Source organism: Diabrotica undecimpunctata, chromosome 4 (genome assembly GCF_040954645.1).
Source record: "Diabrotica undecimpunctata isolate CICGRU chromosome 4, icDiaUnde3, whole genome shotgun sequence".
In the NCBI taxonomy this organism is placed as follows: Eukaryota; Metazoa; Arthropoda; class Insecta; order Coleoptera; family Chrysomelidae; genus Diabrotica; species Diabrotica undecimpunctata.
In genome coordinates, this window is record NC_092806.1 from 99,268,861 (window position 1) to 99,283,372 (window position 14,512).

The window sequence follows — 14,512 nt, forward strand, 5'->3', positions numbered from 1 at the left end:
CGCTAAAAAGTTGAAAAGCTATATTTATTGTCATACATAGTACGCCAAACCTCCTTTGTTTTTCTTTGATTATCCCTTAACTATGGAGTATATATATATATATATATATATATATATATATATATATATATATATATATATATATATATGTCGACCACTTTATTTTTAGAATGGTTTGAAAATGAATTCGTCTCAAGTGTAAAATCCTTTTTAAAATCAAATAACCTCCTCATCAAAGCATTGTTGCTAGTTAACAATGCCCCCTCACCCTCAAAATCTACAAAATGGTGACAATTGTCAGATTTTTGCCACCGAATGTCACAAGCTTAATCCAGCCGTTAGACCAGGGAGTCATAGAGACATTCAAGAGACATTATAGAGAAGCATTCTTAAGACATCTGTTATTACAGGAGACGAATTAATCCAAAAGTGTTACCGAAATTCTCAAATCTTTAACAATAAAACATTTTTATTGGTGAGCTGAGTCGTGGGCCAAGATCAAATCTTCAACTTTGGAAAAATGCTGAAACAAACTTTTTGATAAAATTTTGATTGACGATCCTGAAGAAGAAAATGGTAAGAAAACGACAGAAGAAATTAAACCTCTCATTAAAAATTTGCCGGGACATGACGAAATTAACTAAGAAGAGATACGTGACTGGTTAGCAGCTGATGACTCAGAACGTGAATTCATCGACCAGGACATCATTAATATGGTTCTTTATCAAGACAACCTGAGCATATCATATGACGAAGATGACGACCCAAGAGGCAACGGGCAGCACAAGACCGTGGACGAGATTTTCAATGCTTTAGAGGAAAGAATTTTATACAGTAGGCCTAATTAGTTAGGGACACGACTAGATTCTTTGTTGTTATTACATAAAGTTTTGTCCTTTTCAGATTGCTTTACGTTTCGTCGAACAATCGAATGAGGCAAACTCATGACGTTCTGCGAATTAACGATGGAGGGAGAGAGAAACACTGTTGTCAAACGAAAACGCAAAAAAAATAGCAGATTTCTTTAAAAAAGCATGTTAAACTTGTTCATTTTCCTTAATTTTATTACTTTATTTTGGATTTACTTATTAGAAAACATTACGAAATCAACTCATAGTATTTTTTAATAGCAATACCCTATATATTCAACCAAAATCTTTTATTTTTTTTTATACTCCACACGCTCTCCTTAGAAAATCCAATTCTTCTACTTCCATTCTTTTTCTATCTTTTTTCGCGATCTTCCAAACTTTGGCTCCATAAGTCATAATAGGCTCTACCAAGGTTCGATCGATTGTCAGTTTCGTTTCTTGTCTAATATCTTTAGACCATGTACCCTGTATAATTATTATTTATACCATTGGATACCATTTTTATAGTCTTTCCAATGATGTATCATAAGTATGGGTTTGCAATTTAAACTTTTTTGGTTGTTGTGGGTGGGGCTTTTGATGGGGGTGACTTCTCTTTCATGTCATTTCAGTTCCCCCTTACTATCCTAGAAACAATTTCAAGCATTTTTCGATATCAGCTTTTGTTCGTGAGATATAGCCCATGCGTAAGACCTTGGAAGGGGTGGTTTAATAGAAATTATTTTTACTCAATATCTTAGCCATTTTTACCTTTTCGACAAAATCGTACGGAACTAAATTGTTGCAATTACGATTTCCTATAATTTCTACATTAATTCGTGTGGTCAATTAATGGGGAATATAGTGACTAATTATAATTATTAAATTATCGCGTTTTATATTATACGACATTACATTAACGAAAATGGAGAGAATTCTATTGAATTATATTTTATACAATTTTGATTTCTTTGAATTGTTGTGCTACAATCAATATTTAAGGTCCTAAGCCCAAAATGGTGGCATCATTAGCAGTAAGCCACAAACAAGAACGAACCTACGAGCTTAAATATTGATTATACCAAACAAATGATAAAGATCAAAATTGTATAAAATATAATTCACATGCATTTTTTACGGTCATTAGGATTAGGTTAGGTATTATTTTGGATCCCAATCATAATTATTATTCTCAAGTAATTATTCCAAACAAAACCATAATTCAAATTTTATTTTATTTTATAAATACAGAAGCAAACTAAAAGTGCAAACTCACATCAGCCAGAAACAATTTTTTTTTAAATATTTCGTTGAAAATGTATTTATAATCATAATATTTACATAAGAAGCGATCTGGTACATCATCTATTTTTCACACTTGACTCTTGACATTGAAAGTGGGTGAATATAATGTTCTGACTATGAATATCGAATTAGGTACTGATTTCGAGTACGAATCTCCAAGGATTTCCCTACGTTTTCAAAACGATACACCCATACAGGAAGTATTAAATGAGTTAAAATGTACCTATTATACAAATATACAAACGTGCTAAAAGTAATACATGATAAATTTTTTTTGATGGTAGTAAAACTAAAAGATGAATTGCATTATCCAATTTATTTTTAAGTGAAATATTTACGTTGATATTATTTTTTTTAAATCCCATTTGAAAGAATCTGGGAAATTTTTTATAAGTTGAAATGGTTGGGGTAACAGGAAACAGGGAAACAAGAGAGAATCTCTCTCTTGTTGCCGACTAGAATGTAGCTTCGACTATTTTTTAAATAATTTTAAACTGTTTGTCCTTGTTTAGTGTAGTGTTATGTACAATTTTATGTTTAATTTTATGTTTACGACATTCTGCGGTTGTTGGATAGCCCAAATTTGATGAAATACCCTTAAAGATGCTCTAGGAGGCGAAAGTACTTGGGCAAGATTTAATTAATACAACTGTACTCGATATCTGCCTTTCATTTTATCAAAGTTAATTTATTTAAGCATTCAACCTTTTATCAATTTACATCCAATTTAGGCTCGGAAGTAAAGACGTACCTTACCGAAATCGGAAAACTTTCTCCTTCCTGCTCCTTCCAGAATGAAGAAGCCAAAGTGAGTTTAAAATCAAACCTTCTTTGGTCTTCACATGATCTGGAGTTGGTGAACAGTGATTCCAGTTCAAGTTCTCAGGACACACGGATTCAAAGTTCTTTTCCAAATGAACTGACTCTATATCTGCAGCAGCCTTTGCTGCCGAGATTAAGTGAACCGGTTTCATTCTGGGAGCAGAACAGAATCTGTATGCCAGACTTGGCTTTTATAGCTAAAAAATACATGTCGTTGGTCGGAAGTTCGGTGGCATCAGAGAGACTGGTGTCATCATTGAATGATGTTGTGTCAGATGAGAGAAGCCGCTTAACCTTTCAACATAAATATGAACGAGTTTTTCTCAATAGGCTTTATGAAAAATACTGGCCAACACAATGCTAAATCCATTTTATATAATATAACCTATTTCTAACCTTCTAACCTATACTTTTTTACTTAAAATATTACTTAATTCTACTTATATTATACTTTTATTGTATATTATTGCAATATTTATATATTAGTCTTACGCTGTATTATATTTAATAATAATCAATAAATATATAATAATAAAATAATAATTAAATATAATAATTAATAGAATAAAATGGTTTTATTAAAAATTGTGTTTTCTTTATATTGATATTGATGTTCTTTCGCTAGTACCTTCTAATTTTGATCATATTAATATCGAGTTGATGAAGTATCGCAAACTAAAGTGCATTGTAAATGTAACTTTGTAACCTATTGGATTAAAAAAACCGAAAACCGGTTTTTGGAAAAACCGGTTTTTTTGGCCTGCTATAACCGCCAGGTTAAACCGTAAGCAAAAAAAAACCGGTGTAACCGAAAACCGGTGTTTTGTCAAAAACCGCCATCCCTAGTTAGAATAATAAAATTTGCAAAGTTAAATGCTATCCCGACTGTACTATATGGATTGTTTAAGTAAAATCAGCCAATTATTTGAATTAAATACGGCGAATAGTCTTTAGAGTCTACATGGACTGGATTTATTAGATGAAATTTAATAGATGTTTTAATTGAATTAGTGACATTGAGTCCTACTTAAAGATGTATACCTTAAACCGTCTGCAGCTTCGAATAATCCCCCATTTATCATAATTTTCATACATTTATTTAATTCCTTTATGTCTAAGTTTGTAAGATTATCAACTCATCGAAATTCATATTTGCATCATTATTTCTACAGATTATTTGCTGCAATGCGCATTTCTTCATACTTTTCTAATAGATTTCCTTAACGACCTACTTTCCCAGAAATTTATTTCAGTTACCAATTTCGAGTTCACTGGAAACTTGTCAAAAACTTTCAGACTTCGTTCTGACTTTAAAATGCAGTGAAACGAATAATTAGTAACTGGATTTCCAAAAGTGTCTGATACGAACAAATGTAGTTTATAAAATAGTTTAATCGGCATGCTTACTGGAATATTAACGAATTGATGTTTGGCTACAAAATTTATACTCTACATTGTAACCGAAGTCAGGAAAGAAAATTTTAGAATGCTATCATCAAATTAAAGCCGTTGGGGTAAAAGGGTATCACGAAAATTACAGAAACAGAAAGACATTTCTTCGTGGTAATATGGTTCTGAAGTTATTTTCTTGTATTATTTTATGTTTAAATTATTTTACTTTTGGGAATTAACTACAAATGAAATTTAAAATAATTTATTTGATGTTTTGACTTTCGGCTGAAATTGTAAAAGTAGAAACAAAGACGTTGTCCCGCTTTGCCAAATAAAACAAATTGCATAATACATTACGCATACAAGGTATCCCAAATAAAATTGTTATCCCCTACAACTCATCAAAATAAATGAATAAATAAATAAATAAATAAATAAACATCTGAAAAAGAATTGCTTCCATTTAACATCCGTTACTCTATTGCAGAATTATATGTTGAGATATGTTCCTCAATAAATCTAAAATCGCAAAGATGATTTTGAGGTGAAGGTCAGTTCGGTCAAATATTGTCAAATATACTCAAATCCTTGACATTATATACATAATAATTCTCAAACATATCGAATGCAACTCCCTGCAAAAGAAACTACATTAGAAATTCTGGGAAAAGCAAGTAAACAAAAAGAAAAAGATTAGATGACCAATGAAATCCTACTGCTGATGAAAGTAAGAAGACTGTAACAAGATAACAAAGAAGAATATAATATAATGAATAAAATCATCACAAGACAAATCAAAGAAATCAACAAAAAATGGGCAAATAAACAATACAAAAGGAAAGAAACGATTAAAAGGAAACACGATAGTTTTAAAAAGTTGTTTTCTTTTATGATTAACAATTGTTATAAAACTTACATTTTATAATTTGTTGTTTGACTTAAATATTATGTTTATATGGATTTGAGTCACAATTATTGGTTGTATTGAAAGTCACATTTTTAACTAAGTAATGTTTGACGGTTCGATTTTCACTCCGTAAATTGTCTTCAAAAAAGACTATTATGCAAATTGTGTGAAAAGTATAAGCAAAGTTTTTGTTATTGGTTATGTCATTTCAAATGTTTTCAGTTTTCATGCTTGTCCTCGATCTAGTAGGCAAGCAGCATGTAATGGATGAAGAAAATTTTAGGGTGGTGTTTTTACCCTAGGAATATAAAATTCTGACTATTTTTTTTATTATTTTTGTTGTATGTTTATGTAAAAACTATCGTAATTGTGCTTGAGCGTAAATTGAGCAAAAAATAGATTTGTGTTTATGTGTATTGTGTGTTACATATTATGTGTTATATATAAGATTGTAGATGATGTTTTTCGACCTCCTATTACTCCGCTTATTGTTGGTATATTCTTGTTGTTGACTCGTTTTTTAGCTGCTATATTCTGCTGGTTGGTTTGCTACACATTTTTTTTTTTCGTTTAGTAAAATAAGAGCTGCTTCTTTGACTTTTCCTCTTTTTCATGTCTTTCTTTTTTCATTATTGATTCATCTTTTCATGGTCTTGCTGTTTTTCCCACGTAAAAATTGTTGCATTCACAGGGTATTTTATAGATACAGTTTTTTATCTTTCTTGAGTGTTGTTGGGTTTGGTTTTGAACAGGATAGATCTAAGTGTTTTGGTTGTTTTCAACGTTGTTGTGATTGTAATTGTTTCCTATCCTCGTCAGTTTTTCTGATAAGTCCTTTACATAATGGTTGTCGTCTTTAAGTTCCTACTTGTGAGTGTTTCTGGATTACTTATTAGCAGGTTTTTTTCATCCCGAAATGCATTTTCATTAGAGCAGGTAGTTCGTGCTCATATATGGATTTGATAATCCCTTTTTTGATATTTACGTTGTAATTAAAGTGGTAATTTAAATATCTGTTGGTGTGGGTTATTTTTCTGTAGGCTTTGGTTGCATCCCTGTGTCTTATTTTGAGATTAACGCGTCCAGAAAAGAAAGTGAGTTATTGTTTTCCTGTTCCATGATAAATTTAATTGATTTTTCTTTATACTGTTTAATAGAATATATAAACTGGTAAGATACTCAGGCAATGGATCGAATCTACATTTATTACACTACCAATAAAAAATTCAACTTAAAAAGATGTAATGAGTAAAGTCTTGTGTGTCATTCACTAAAACCATTTCTATGCAACCTACACTCTACACTCTAGACTATGGAGAAAGATGGATGAAAACATAAGTAAAAGCCAATTTGGTTTCAAAAAAGGGATCATGGTTCAAAAAAATTGTCAATCGGCAAAGGAATACCTTTGCATTTTTTATAGGTTATGAGAAGGCATTCGATAACATTAAGCACGACAAACTTACAAATTTGCTCAATCAAATTGGGTTAGATGATAAAGATATAAGGATTATTAAGAACTTGTATTGACACCAGTCAGCTTAAGTTAAAGTCGAAATATTAGATAAGATCGGATATTTAAATTATCAAATGAAGTAAGACAGGGGTAGTGGTACGATAGGAAGTAAGATTAATCCACTTCTTTGAAATCTATATTTTGAATAGATTTTTCAGGAGGTCTTGGAAGATATAAAAATAGGAATAAAGGTGAATAAAAATAGTATTATTATTATCCGATATGCTGACGACATGAACGTCCTTTCCAATGATGAGAAAGAGTTGCGGTTTCTAATAAAAATAGTCAATAATATAGTAAAGTTTAAACTATGGTTTTAAAACAAATATAAAGAAAACAAAATTGATGGTCATCGAAAAATGTGGCATATACGATGTCAGAGTACAGATAGGAAATCAGGGCAGAAATAGTAAAGAGATTTGAGTACTTGGTATGCTGGCTAAACGATAAATGAGATCCTGATGATGCAGTCAAAATTAAAATCACTGGTACAGTAAATTGTACTGGTGATTAGTAGTATAAATAATGCAGAAATACAGTAAAGTGAAGAACAGCAGCTTATTTTGGCCATATCTTTAAAAACGATAAGTTTTTCTGCAGTTGATCATTGAAGAAAATATCGAAGGAAGACGAGGCATCAGACGAAAGAAGTTTGCTCAGTATGAAATTTACGCCAACGGTTCGACTTCAGGAAAGCCATCACAATTATACGAAATACACAAGATTACAAGAAACGAGAGAAGAGTTCCAGTTGGTGGTCGCCAACCTACGATGGAAAAGTCTATTTATAATCTTAAGCTTATTGGTTGAAGTACCACTTTATGGGCTTAATATATCAATAAATTTTATACTAAGATTAAAACTAAAAGGTTTTATTGTATCATTTAGTACTATAAGAGTTTAACGACACTTGTATTGATATTTTTATTTATTTTCATATTTTAAATTTCTTTGACATTTCCTTATCTTCAAAATGTTTTTATTCATCTTTCTATTTCCATAACCTGTGGAAAGAACTATCTAATTAATGTCATTGACTAACATTCAATTTATTAAAATATTTATTTAAATGTCCTGAGTATATTGCGACATTCTGATAATAATACATAATTAAAACAATGTTTTCATTTTGCATGCTTATCATTTTGGGTAATTTTATTTTTATCAAGCTGAAAATATATTTATAAAATCACGTCACAACTTATTCTTAGTATCCTCTTTTTTTAATTTTTGTTTTTTTTTCCAACGTTAGAAAACTATATTCTATACAAATTATATTTTGAAAATGCTCTCCGATCTTGAATTAAAAACATTAATAAAAAACTAGTATTCCGTAATTTATCGTTTATCTCTAAAAATGTTTGACATTTTTGAAAACACAAAGATGCCTGAATATTTATCGAGTACATGGTAGGTGTTAAATATTTTTGTGTCAAAAGTTTCAAAAATATATTTTAAAGTTATTGAACGTGATCTTGCAACAAGAATTGTAGAAGTGGGCTTTTGTGGTATGCACCAATGTAGTAATAAATAAATATAACAGGAAGTAGGAGTGTGCTCACAACATAAAATGTGTGTGATTTAATACAATACGGGAAAATAAATAACAAATTAGGTCTATATAGAATTTTTCATATAAAAATGATTGCACGTCATTCAAGATTTACGACTTCAGAACCCCACAGCGTTGCCAAAACATCAGAATAGTTAGTCAAGTGAGGAATTTTTAAAATGTCAACTATTTATCAAACTGTTATATTAACAGTAAATACACTTAATTTTAGGACTACTACAACACATTAAAATACGTAAGAAAACATTTTAATACAAAATTATATATTCTAAATTTTAAACTTATGTTTTTTAGGACATTAATAGTAAAAACGTCCCGCCATTATTTCTTTTTCAAAATAATCTGTCTTATATGAATACTTATCAGCTTTCTATAGCCTATTTAGTTGTTTTGGCATAGCACAATCACAGTACACAACAATAATTAGTTTTTAAAGCTATTAATCTAAATTTAGTATGTACCTATAAATACAATTTATTAATGTATAACATATTATGATCAAATTGTGTAAAAAATCAAAATATAAACAAAATTCTTACTCTAAAAAAGCGGCAACACTTTAAACAATTTTGCCACACGCTTAACTGTCATTAAAATTTGAAGTATTCCCGTATCAGTTGCGTACAATTGTTTTTTTTTTGTTATTTTTGTTTTCCTGTTTGCTAAGACATGGCATTACATTTTACTTTTATTATTCATTCGTCTAACCCTAATTAATAAGGATAAATTTTTAATTATATTATTCAGATATGTCTTAAGACTTTGGAAAATCGCTGAGTCATCCTAATAAACTACAAGCTCATGGGTTATTTTTAAGGGGTCATTTAAGCCAGCAAGAATCACATAAATCAATACTACAATATATAATATAAACTTTAGAAACTATGCCGTCATTTTTATCAATACGAGTGGCTATAGAGGTAAGTTAAACTTACTACTTAAGGGGTATTTCAGTCAAACATTTTTCTAATGCATTTATAACTTGGGTAGGTAATACAAGAGATCATTGTTCCCAGATTCCTCACTAAACCAAACTGTTGATAAATGCTTATGTATTCCTCTTGTTTTTACAACAGATTGTTTTCTTAGGCATTTCTCAACCCGGCCAAACACACTATCTGCTGGTAAAAAGCTGTGACCACGTTCCGGAAAAGTTAATCTAATTTCTTCTAAACCTGGAGATCCCTTGACTTTAAGCCAATAATATAATGCATGGATTATGTGTAAGTTCTTATTTTATCCTCCGAATCCATCACAAAAAAGTCGCAGCATCCTTATTTCATCTAGATTGAGTGAGTCCAAATGATGCAGAAGAGCAGATCCGACTTACACAGAACCCCGTCCAGTTTGATCCTTGCTCCACGTATAAAAATGGGGACGTTTTGATCCCATATCAACACAGCAGAACACATAAAAACTTACTTAGTGTGCATAAATTGCGTCGGATATGGGTGTTTTAGGCAATGGCTGGACATGCTGCAAGTCAAAACAAAAACTTAGTAAAAATTCTGGGCGATTTTTACATAACTTTAGAAGAAAGCTTTAGCTCTTTTGTTGTAAATGCGCTTTTGTACCATTAATTCTCTTCTTTTATACATCTGAAGCAGGTGGGGAAAAGCCTAAATTAAAATATTTTGTAAGATTCTTGAAAACATTGACACTGAAACTTGTTTTGTCTCGAACTTTGTGTTATATAGCTTATGTAGCTTTCCACTACTTAAATCGCTGTCTAAATAAAAATTTTGACACTTTGATCTATTGTAATAGCTTTCTTGTCCTCTCAAATTGCCGATAAACTCTCTAACACAATTCTTACAAGTTATTGTTTTTTTGGACTTTTAATCTCCTCCTCTCTTGTCTTTTGGTACTTCCCCTGCATAAATGGTATTTGCAACTCTGGTTACGCACCGTGCTGATAGACACATAGCTGAGGTAAAAAAAATTTTGACAAACTCTTAATGGATGTTTAGAATTCCCTTTTTTAAGTAGTGTGTTACTGCTAACTTACGAGATTGTAAAGGCATGGATTTTCTTCGTCTATTTACTTCAGTGGCACTCATCATATGACACAATTTTACATCTTGCTCATTTCTATTAGTTGAGCTGTAAATTTTTTCCTTATTTCTTTTAATATCACCCAGTGTAATATTATTACACTGGTAGCTACGGCCGTCATAATTACATGTTCTTCTGAAATTTTTCAAAGCTACATCTGAATCACCATATCTAAAAATGCAAAATAACTCTAAGCTGGACACCTCATGTAATAAAAAAACATTTTACCTTAGGCGTTTCCTACTCGCATGTTTAGAAACATTGTCACTCCTTATCCTTAAACCTTTTTCTTTAACGGTTACATTTAACTCAGAATCGCCCATTTTACATACAAAATGAAACTACAAAAATAATATTAACACCACAAACCAAAACAATCTGTCTTATTAAATTATTTTTAGGTTAGATATAGAAACAGACGTTCGCACAGATATATCGCAGATATATCGCCACAAGTTATTACTTAATAAAGTATTAGTTTTTTAAACAATGGTATCAGGGACTATTTGTCCCATTTAGTCAACAAATGCCAAATTAATCTATATTACTTTCTTTAAATAAAGATACAGGTATATACCTATGGTGGATTTATGGCACTTCGATTGAAGCTAGAAACAAAAATGGATTTATTGCGTTTTGATTGATTTGCCTACTTTCAATAGCTATTTTCTATTGGAAATATTGCGTTTGGAAGTAACTGGCCAAAGTTCAGAAAGCTGGAAACTTAAAAAATTTAAGAGAAGACAGAAAAAGAGATATTATCCAGTCCATATCGCCGCAAACTTGGGAAGAAAGATTTACTAACAGAGGCAAGAGAGTCCTTTAAACAGATAGAGTACTATGGTCTCCAAGGCGTCAGGATGATAGGATTACCAATCAGAATAAATGAGAGAGAAGTCGAAGCCGTATGCAGACATCTAAAGAATGGAAAATCACCTGGCCCAGGAAATGTAGTTCTGGAACTCATCAAATATGGACCCAAAATACTAATTCTACGGCTACGACAACTTTTCCAGGAATGCATAAATAAACATGAAATACCTGAGGAATGGAGAGAATCGCATATGAGCACCATCCTTAAACAGGGAGATAAATCGAAACCTGAAAACTATAGAGGAATTGCAGTTACTAGTAGTATTAGCAGAATATATGGAAAAATAATAAAAAATCGAATAGAAGAAGAATACCAAGATATGGAAGCCGAAGAACAGGCTGGTTTTCGTGCAGGTCGATCTACAATAGACTATGTCTTCTCTATTACTCAGATAATTAAAAAAAAGTTGCTCGTAGCCAAGAAGTCCACCTGACGTTCGTAGACCTTAGGAAAGCATATGATAGTATCCCGCTTGATAAATTATGGGAGGTACTGGGGAAATCAAATATAAATATAGAATTGTTTGAAGAGGTAAAAACGTTGTACTACCAACAAACAACAAGAATTAAAGCAGGAAATCTAATAACACCGGGATCAAAGTGACTAAAGGACTAAGACAAGGATGCTGTATATCCCCAACATTATTCAAAATATATCTCTAAGAAGCACTAAACAAATTAAAGAAAAAATGTACGAATATGGGCATACCACTAATGGACTTAACTTTGTACACTCTGTGCTTTGCGGATGACCAGGTTATCATCAAACAGGACTCTGAAGACCTTAGTTACATGATGCGAAAACTATTAGAAGAGTTTACAGAGTCGGGTTTGAAAGTGAATATGGAAAAAACTAAGTACATAAGTATAGGAGGAGATCAACATAACCTTCTCGTAAAGAAAAATCAGGATATCAAACTCTGTGACGACTACAAATACCTAGGAGTAAAGATCACTCAGGACGGGAAATTAGATGCAGCCATTAAGGAACGAAATATACCGGGAAGGAAAGGCATAGCCTTACTGAACAGTGTACTGTGGGATAAAAACATCTTTAAGGAAAATAAAAGAAGAATATAATGTAATAATATATAATATTAATAATAATAATATATAAGAAGACCATAATAAAAAGTATCACAACATATGGACTATACAGAATACAGATACAGAAATGGACTTCTGGCGTCGCTCGGCGGAAATCTCCAGATGCGACAGAATAACAAACGAAAGAGTCTGAGAAATCATGGGGGTTACACATAATATTGTTGATGATATCAAAACGACACAACTCAGATGGTACAGACACGTAAGGAGAATGCCGGAGAATAGAATACAAAGACAAATTCTTGAATGGCAACCAAGAGGTAGGTGGAGACCAGTAAGGCCTAGAAGAAGTTAAAGAGAAGAAGTTGTTAAAGAAATCAGGAAAAGAGAACTGGAGGACGATCTATGGAACGATAGATTAAGATAGAGATTGGAAATCGGAAGACGTCAAAGAACGTTGTAAACAGACATTATACAATGTGACCCATTTAGATTGGAAACACCTCTATAAAATTTGAAGTTCTTAACCGATTTTAACCAAATTTTTTCTTAATGTCTTGTAATAAAAGGTCTATTGCGGGACAAAATATGAAATATTTAGTTAAATTTTTAGGGCATTCTACGATACTTTTTCTTCGTCGAAAATGGAGAATTTGTATTAGCGATTTTTTTATTAAAAAAATTTCTACGCCACTGGATTTAGAGTGGCTTCAAATAGCTACGACAAAAATTTCATCAAGATATATTTATTAATAACAAACTTATGACAACTTAAAATTTTAAAACTCACTAAGAAAAAAACACTCTGTATTAACGTTAAAAAAAACACTCTGTATTACCAGAAACATGGAAACATAATTTTAGTTTAAATCCTAGTTGCCTCTACCAATCCACCATCTACCTAATTGGATACATTTGTCGTAGCGTTTATGAATATTTCTAATTACATTTCTTAGTTGTTGGGGAGTAATTTCTGCACATGCCTGTCGAATTCTTGCACCAAGTTCGTTTACGTCTCTTGCACGGGTTTGGTAAACTTTTTGTTTGATAACTCCCCAGAGAAAGAAGTCTAAAATTGTGAGAACTGGAGATGTGGGTGGCCAATCTATCAACGGACTACCCCGGCCTATCCAAAGGTTCGGAAAATTTTCGTCTAAAATGATTTGATCATTTCCTCTTCTTCTTTGTAACGGGTTATTTCTTAAAATTAGTTTTGATACTGCACCATATTCATTAAATATTCTATTTATTTTGTTTACCGTAGCGCAGCTAATATTAGGACGATCCATATGTTTGTCATTAAATATTGTACAAACTTCCCTGGCACTTCTATCGTTATCTCCTAAAAGCCGTATAATTTCAATTTTTTCTCTCAAACTTAATCTTGCAGCCATAACACAAAATATTATTAAAAGAATTTGAAGTAATGATTGTTGCAGATATTATGCATAAATTTATGCTATTTATAGCACTGAAATTTGTATGACACAAATTGTAATATCGTTCCCATGACAACTGAGATTTAAGTTGTAGCATGTAAAGTTAATAATAATGTAAGTGCGTTACTTGCATTAAATTTTTATGCTATTTTAAACATTTTTTTGTCTAGTAGTGGATTAGTATTAAAAGTATTTAAAAAATAATTAGTTTTATGGTTATCTGTTAATACAGGGTGTTCTTTTTTGACTCATAGCTTAGTAGGTTTTAAAATTTTAAGTTGTTATAACTTCGTTATTAATAAATATATTTTAATAAAAATTTTATCATAGCTATTTGAAGCCACTCTAAATCCAGTGGCGTAGACATTTTTTTAATAAAAAAATCGCTAATACAAATTCTCCATTTTCGACGAAGAAAAAGTATCGTAGACAGCCCTGAAAATTTAACTAAATATTTCATATTTTGTCCCACAATAGACCTTTTATTACATGATATTAAAAAAAAAATTGGTTAAAATCGATTAACAACTTCAAATTTTATAGAGGTGTTTCCAATCTAAATGGGTCACACTGTATATATAGGAATTGGCTGTGACCACTAGATATATTTCATGACAAAGCTATTGAGTATTAATTTAACTCAAATTCTGAAAAAACAGGATTTATTGCATTTTGATTGATCGCTCCTCAATTATTCTTTAAAATACCTGCTATATTTCTTATTTTTTTTTA

At 31.1% G+C, this 14,512-nt stretch overlaps 1 protein-coding gene across 2 annotated transcripts in view; it reads left to right on the forward strand.

Moving 5' to 3' along the window:
• LOC140439824 (uncharacterized) overlaps positions 1–14,512 on the forward strand; it is a 256,661-nt gene that overhangs the window by 197,783 nt on the left and 44,366 nt on the right. The window lies entirely within an intron of this gene.